This window comes from Galeopterus variegatus, unplaced genomic scaffold (assembly GCF_000696425.1).
Source record: "Galeopterus variegatus unplaced genomic scaffold, G_variegatus-3.0.2 Scaffold148, whole genome shotgun sequence".
NCBI lineage: Eukaryota > Metazoa > Chordata > Mammalia > Dermoptera > Cynocephalidae > Galeopterus > Galeopterus variegatus.
The window spans coordinates 341331-348750 of record NW_007726259.1 but is presented as its reverse complement, the minus strand read 5'-3'; the positions used below and the strand labels follow the sequence as shown (position 1 = coordinate 348750).

The following is a 7420-nucleotide window of genomic DNA, read 5'->3' as shown; positions in this document are numbered from 1 at the left end:
TGAGGGTTGTGATCCGTTGCCGGACATGGAAAAAGACAAAAAAAGACAAAAAAAAAAAAAAGAAAGCTGTGTGAATATCTATAAGGAAAGGGTGGCTTAATAAATTGCAAACAGACTCATATTAACACATATTATTGTAAATTTCAGGTCACCAGAGATAAAGAGAAAATAATAATTTCTACAAAGGATTTCAGATAGAAAAATAAAACACAGGGATGTGGATCAGGATGGCATTGGATTTTCAATAGCTACACTGGATACCAAAAAACAGTAGAGGAATATCCTCAAAACTCAGAAGGAAAATTATTTGTACACTTGAAATGTATACCCAGCCAAACTATCAGTCCAATGTGAGAATGAAAAGAAGACATTTTCAGAAAAACAAGGTCTCAGAAATTGACCTCCCATGTACCTTTCTTAAGAAAAAACTGAAGGATGTTTTCCAAAGAAAAAAGAAAAATTATCAAGAAAGTGGAAGACATCGAATTCAGAAAATGTGTGAATTCAACAAGAAAGTAGTGAATAAAATTCCCAAGATAATATTGAAGGCAGGTTCCTTTATGACAGCTGTGGGGAGGAGGACAGGAGCACCAGTAGTTCTCTGGAGAACTTTCTCCAGGGCAGGAAGAATGGAATTGACAGACTATCTGAAAGGTTTTAAAGAAAATTATATAAAGAGAAAAAGAGGGCCAGCCCGGGGGCGCACTTGGTAGAGTGTGGCACTTGGGAGTGCGGCGGCGCTCCCGCCGAGGGTTCAGATCCCATATAGAGACCAGTCCGCTCACTGGTTGAGTGCAGTACAGGCACAACACTGAGGGTTGCGATCGTTACCAGTCACGAAAAAAGACAAAAAGGAAAAAAAAAGAGAGAGAGAAAAAGAATACAATAAATTCAGGCTGGAGTATACCAGGTACAAGTTAGACATGAAAGTGAAATAACCAGGTGAAGGAGGCTTTAAACAAATACGTCTAAAATGAGCAGGGAGTGGGAGAAACACGGGGCACAGATGTATCAATGCATATGTGCATGCACATGCATGCGCCTACGAGTGTGTGTGTGTGTGTGTGTGTGTGTGTGTGTGTGTGTGTGCGCATGCGTCTCCCGGGGGTGAGATGTGAGGACAGAGGAAGAAAAAGAATTCTACTGCACCCAGAGGACATGCTGCTAATGTAAATCTCAGGCTGCTTTATGGAAATGTCCTTCAGGTTATTACAGAATCTGTTTGTTTTTCCACTTTACCGTAAGGTGCAAGGTCTCTGCTAACTCTGCCATGTGGCCTGTAGCTTGTTGTATCTTCCTGGGAGTTGGCATTTCCCATGTGCCACCATCCCCACAGCACAGCCCTTGACTTGAGGATGGAGGAGTGTGATGGCTTGGTGAGATCTGTTGATATGAAAAGGTTTCCTGAGGGCCATATCATAACCCTTGTGCAAAGTCTGCTGTCACATATTTAAGCTGAGTTGTGTAAAGTACACTAAGTAGAAACACTGTTTCTAAGGCCTCTGTGTGGTGCTTCCACCCATTAAAAGGGTTTCAGCAAAAAGCACATGAGACAGGGAAGCTTCCTGCTGATTTGAGAAGGGAGATGACTCTCTGCCTTTTAAGTCTAGGTGGAAGTCACAGTGGGAATGCTGTTCTGCAAAAATGTTTGCTTGTTTTCTTTTTTGTGTCTCTTTGACTATTACTAATGATTGTTGCTATTTGTCTTTAAGATCTGAGGCACAGAAAACTCTTTACAATATTATTTATTTCACACAAGATAATCTTATAGAAATGACAGAGATTATACCAGGACAGAGGTGGAATAACAGTCTAGCCAAAAAAAAAACAGGAGGGATGTCAAAGGCATTGGGCTAGGGATGGCACCAGACTACTGAGGAGGATCCTAAAAGAGTGCACCAAGTAGGCAGTGGCCCCTAGGGCCTGGGCTCAGAGACCTGGCTTCACGTGCTGGTTGTGGACACAGACAAATGATTTAGCATATCTGTAAAGTAGAGATAATTATTCATATCATGGGATTATTTCAAAGATAGCATATGTGGAAGGCTTTAAATGTAAGGAATTATAAAAGTATAATTTATTATAATTCATATAATAATAACACATATAATATATAATTAGTATGATATATGATCTACAATTATTATGATACATCTTATAATACAATATATATACAATATCTTTGCATTTTTCAGAGTTACTTTGATACACTGTTCCCAACATGTAGACAATTAAGCTGTTGCTGATATATCACTGGAATCACTGAGGTGACAGTTCTCACACTATGCTTTTGGTGCAAAGACCAATTTCTCGACTAGGCAGCTGCCAAGTAGTGAAAGGAGCCCTGAGTATCCTTAGGATCCAGGACCAGGTGTCTTGACTCTGCCACTCTTTGCTGTGCACTCTTGGTAGGTCATATTCCTTCTCTGAGCCTGAGTCTTCACATCTGTACAATGAAGGGCTTAAATGGATGGTCTCTAGGATTCTCTACCTACTCAGAAATCCTGTTTCTTGGGCCGAGCCCGTGGCACACTCGGGAAAGTGCGGCGCTGGGAGTGCAGCAGCGCTCCCGCCGCAGGTTCAGATCCTATATAGGGATGACCGGTGCGCTCACAGCACTCACTGGCTGAGCGCGGTGCGGCCGGTCTCAAAAAGGACAAAAAAAAAATTTTTTGTTTCTCATATGAGGCATTTCAGTTAGGCATAGGGATAGTCAGCAACTGTGTTAGCTATGTATGACTACAAAACAAATTACCCCCTGTATTAATCCATTTCTGCTGCTTTTAACAAAATACTTGAAACTGGGTAATTTACAAAGAAAATGAAATTTATTGCTCACAGTTTTCAAGTCCAAAGTCCAGGGAACACATTTGGTGAAGGCCTTGGTGGTGGTGACACAGACCCAGGGGTCTTACATGGTAGAAAATGGCAGAGCAGAGAGAGAGTCTCACTGCTCTCCTTTTAAAGCCCTCGGAACCACGCCCCGGACCACCATGACTGATCCATTCACTACGGCATGGTCCTACAATCTAATCAACTCTTCAAGGCCCCACCTTTCAATTACAATAATAGGATTTCCCGCCCTCTTAACAGTCACTTTGGGGCTCAAGCTACTAATACATAAAACTTGGGGGACACAATCCGTATCACCCCCAAAGTTAGCAGCTCAAGCAACATTTATTATCTCAGAGTTTCTGTGGGTTAGGAATCTAGGCTCCATTAGCTGGGGCCTCTGACTCAGGGTTTCTCACAAGGCTTCAGTCAAGCTCTGGGCCGGAGCTGCAGTCATCTCAGGTTCAACAGGATGGGAGGTGGGGCAGGGGTGGATCCACTTCCAAGCTCACTCATGTGCTGTTGGTGGCAGAATTCAGTTCCTCTAGGGTGGCTGGATCAAGGACCTCAGGTTCTTGCTGGGTGCTGGCCAGAGATATCCATTCCTTCCACATGGGCTTCTCCATAGAGCTACTCAAAACATGGAAGCCAGCTTTCCTCAGAGTGAGTGCTCTGAGAGAGAGAGGGAAAAAGTAAGAGAGAGAAAGTGCTGTTAGAGGGCGAACAGGACTGACACCGTTTTGTGCCCTGCTCGCCATTTTGACACAATCCTTTGTTTCAGTGACCAGTGAAAGATTAACCTTAGGGCAAGCGTAACAGGAATATAGGGTTTAGGGAGTAGATGACTAATCACACTTCATGGTGTCAGCTGTCTGCACACAAGCATCACAAGCCCCCTGCTTCCTACATCACAGGAATCTTATTTTTCTTAACCTATTTCTTTGAAGTTATTTTGAGTAACACTGCTATATAATCCTTGCCTAAAAGCCAGAGACAGAGAGCTGTCATCTGCTATAGATGTCTGGCTCTTTGCTGCATGCAACATTCCCTGTATGCAAGTTACCCTTTAATAAAACTCCTTGTAAACTGTATGGATTTGCCTGCTTCATTCTTAGGTCTGAAAGTTCCTTCCTGGTTTGGAAGGTATTATATTTTAACCCCCTCCTTGCACAGTGCCCAAAATAGAAGCCACAGTCTTTTTGCATCTAAATCTCAGAAGTGACATCCCATTGCTTCTGCCAAATTCTATTCAATAGAAGCAAGTCAATAAGTCTAGCTCATATTCAAGGGGAGGGAATTACACGAGGGCATGAAGAGTGGGAGGCAGGGATTGGCGGAGCATCTTAGAGTCTGCAGACCACAATAAGTAAGGGAGAATCTTCAGGACAGTGCCTCAGAGTTAGAATCATATATTATTTATTCACTGGTTCGTTCATGCAACAAACCTTATTCACTGCCTTCCATGATGTAGCAAAGACAACAGCTAGGAAGATCCTTGTCCCCACCTACTCACATTTTCTCTCAGTGAAGTGAAGGTGGGAGGCTGTCAGAATCACCTGGAACTGCTTCTCAACTGTGTGTGCCCATGAGAACCCTCCACACACAGCGATTCGAATACACTTCCCTGTTAAGAATTACTAATAGGAGAAAGGCTAAGACTGGTACTCAAAGGACTATATCGTGTAAAGTGGAAACAGGGAAAGACTATAAGAGAATTCTCCTGCCCCCAGACCCAGAAGTGCTCTCCCAGTAGCTGTTTCTGAGAGACATTATTGGAAGAAGCAAATGCTATAAAATGCCACATTCCAATAAGGAGCCAGAAGGTGACTGCTTCCATACCAGAAACTTCCAGTGCCCTCCTATTTCATTTTCTTCTTTTATAGTTTTCTGTGCCTATCTTCCCCACCAGACAGAAAACTTCACTGAGGAAGTGTCTCTGTTATATTTATATCCTCCCACCCCAAGACTCACCTTTCCAGTCAATCTCCCTCTGCCCCATTTAGTTTAATGTTATGCATGTAAAGCATGCTCAATAGTTAACTTAAAAAGTAAAACAAAATGAGATACAAAATACTGCAAAAGTTCAGAGGAGACAATACACTTAAGTAAGAATGTTATTTGAAGTCTTTGCAAGAAAGAGAAGGAATTTATACTGGGTTTCCACTGAAATTAATTTTTTGCCTGTAAAGTTTTGTCACCAGACCCTGTTGGTGAGAGGGCAGCATGCATGGTGGGCGAGCCCTTTGTGTGAGACACAGTGGAGCTCGAGGAAGTGAGTGCCGCTTTTTTCTTCATTCTTCCTTTATCTTTCTTGATACCAAGACTCAAGGGGAAAATGGTGTCATCATCAAAGGCTGACTTCTGTAGGTTGTGGGGCACATGTTAGCAGTCACATGAATGGGCTCTGCATGGCACAAATGTCCCTAAGTGGCTCTAATAGTGTCCTCCAAAAATTCACGTCCACTCAGAACCCCAAAATGTAACCTTATTTGGAGATAGGGTCTTTGCAAATGTGATTAGTTGACGATCTTCTGGTGAAATCACCCTGTACTTAGGGTGGGCCTTAAATGCAATGACTTGGTGCCCTTATAAGAAGAAGAGAGGACACAGAGACTTAAAGGACACCTGAAGACAGAGGCAGAGATTGGAGTTACACCTACTGTGATATTGTGATTTATAATAAGAAATGCATATTTTTTTCTTTTTCCCCAGGTCCTGGCACAAAGCTTCCCAAGAAATAAGGGTGCTAGGAGAATCTTCTGTTCCAATATTTGGTATTGGACCCTGGTTCCTGACATAGAGCTTCTAATCCTTGGAATTTTTCTGGGTGATAGGAGCATCTTTTTGTTCTAATGAGGCAACTGCTGGTAGGCTTCTGGGTGGGAGCAGGTCATTAGAAAGACCAAGCCATGATTAGGCTTTTGGAGTTTTCATCCTCCTCCCCCATCCTCCAGGAAGGGGAGAGGGACCAGAGATTGAGCTAATAATGGATCGTGCCTACGTGATGAAGCCTCCATAAAAATCACTGAACTACAGCGAGAGCTTCCAGGTTGGTAAACACATCCATATGCCAGGAGGGTGGTGTACCCTAACTCCTTGGAGACAGAAGTTCTCATGCTCAGATCCTTTTATGCTTCACCCTATGTATCTCTTTATCTGGCTGTTCATCTATATTTTATCATATCCTTTATTAATATAATAAACTAGTAAACATAAGTAAGTGTTTCCCCGAGTTCTGTGAGCTTCTCTAGCAAATTAATCGAACCTTAAGAAGGGGTTCATGGGAACCTCTGATTTGTAACCCAGTTGGACAGAAGTTGTGGCTAACTTGCTATTTATGATTAATATCTGAAGTATGGGGCGGTCTTGTGGGACTGAGCCCTTAACCTGTGGGATCTGATGCTATCTCCAAGTAGACAGGGTCAGAATTGAGTTAAATTAGAGGACACACAGCTGATATCACAGGGTTGGTCGATGTGGAGAAAAACCCCACATGTCCAGTCATGGAAGTGTTCTGTTTTGAATGTGTGAGAGTAGAAACAGTTTGGTTTTTCCTATCTCTTAAACCTCCACAAATGAGAAACTCCTGGAGCCACCAGAAGCTGGAAGACACAAGGAGGGATTCTCCCCCAGGGCTTTTGAAGGGAGCTCGGCCCTGCGGACACCTTGATTTCAGACTTCTGGCCTCCAAAACTATGAGAGAAGAAATTTCTATTGTTTTAAATTGCCATGTTTGTGGTCACTTTACAGCATCCTTAGGGAATTAATAGTCCCCAAACACTCACAGAACTGTGGGTAGCCCAGAAACCAAATGCATCCATAATTATTTCCCTAAAATAAGTACTAAGTTTTCACGTCCTCCGATACCCCAGGTGGGCATTTTTCTGCTTTGGGGACATTGTACAAGACAGGAAGAAAGTGAAAGGTGTGAAGTGCTTGGTCTTCTGGCCGAGGGTGTCTCCTGCTTGCACACCATCTTGCTGCTCCTCAGAAGGGTTTACCCCAGACAAATGTGCATGGGTCTTTTGAGGGTGTCATTTAGAGTCAGGCAGGGTGGTGAGATCATGGCCCAGTTAGTCCCAGAGGGCTATACGAGTTGAGAGTTATTTCTCCACAGGAATTTAAAAATTAGCAAATTTTACAAGGCGATACTCATTTAGATGTGAAATGGTTGGTGGCTATACGAGTTGAGAGTTATTTCTCCACAGGAATTTAAAAATTAGCAAATTTTACAAGGCAATACTCATTTAGATGTGAAATGGTTGGTGCTGGCTATGTATGTGATCACAGAGGTCCAGAGGTGACCAACTGGGCAGTTATGTGGACAAGTTAGGGTTGAGGCCAGCTGAGGGGAGTGAGAAGACAGCCCACAGTGTGTAGGCACACACACTTTGCAGTTTGAACCTGTGCGATAGGGGTTCAGTGTGCCCCCAAATTTCCATGTATTAAAAACTTAATCCCCACTGTCACAGTATTAAGAGGTATTAAATTCTATTACAGCAATTGAAAGGTAGGGCCACTGGGGGGTGATTAGATTGTGAGGACTGTGCCCTGGTAAATAGATTCATCCACTCGTGGAGTGATGGGC

General features: G+C 43.0%; 1 long non-coding RNA gene across 2 annotated transcripts in view; it reads right to left on the bottom strand.

The window, feature by feature from the left end:
* Nucleotides 1–3070: 3070 nt before the first annotated feature.
* The window catches only part of LOC103606968, a 14818-nt gene continuing 10468 nt past the window's right edge, over nucleotides 3071–7420 (bottom strand). For both annotated transcript variants that reach the window (XR_551928.1, XR_551929.1), the window contains exon 3: nucleotides 3071–3504. This is a non-coding gene — a long non-coding RNA (uncharacterized LOC103606968). The remainder of the gene's footprint in view (nucleotides 3505–7420) is intronic.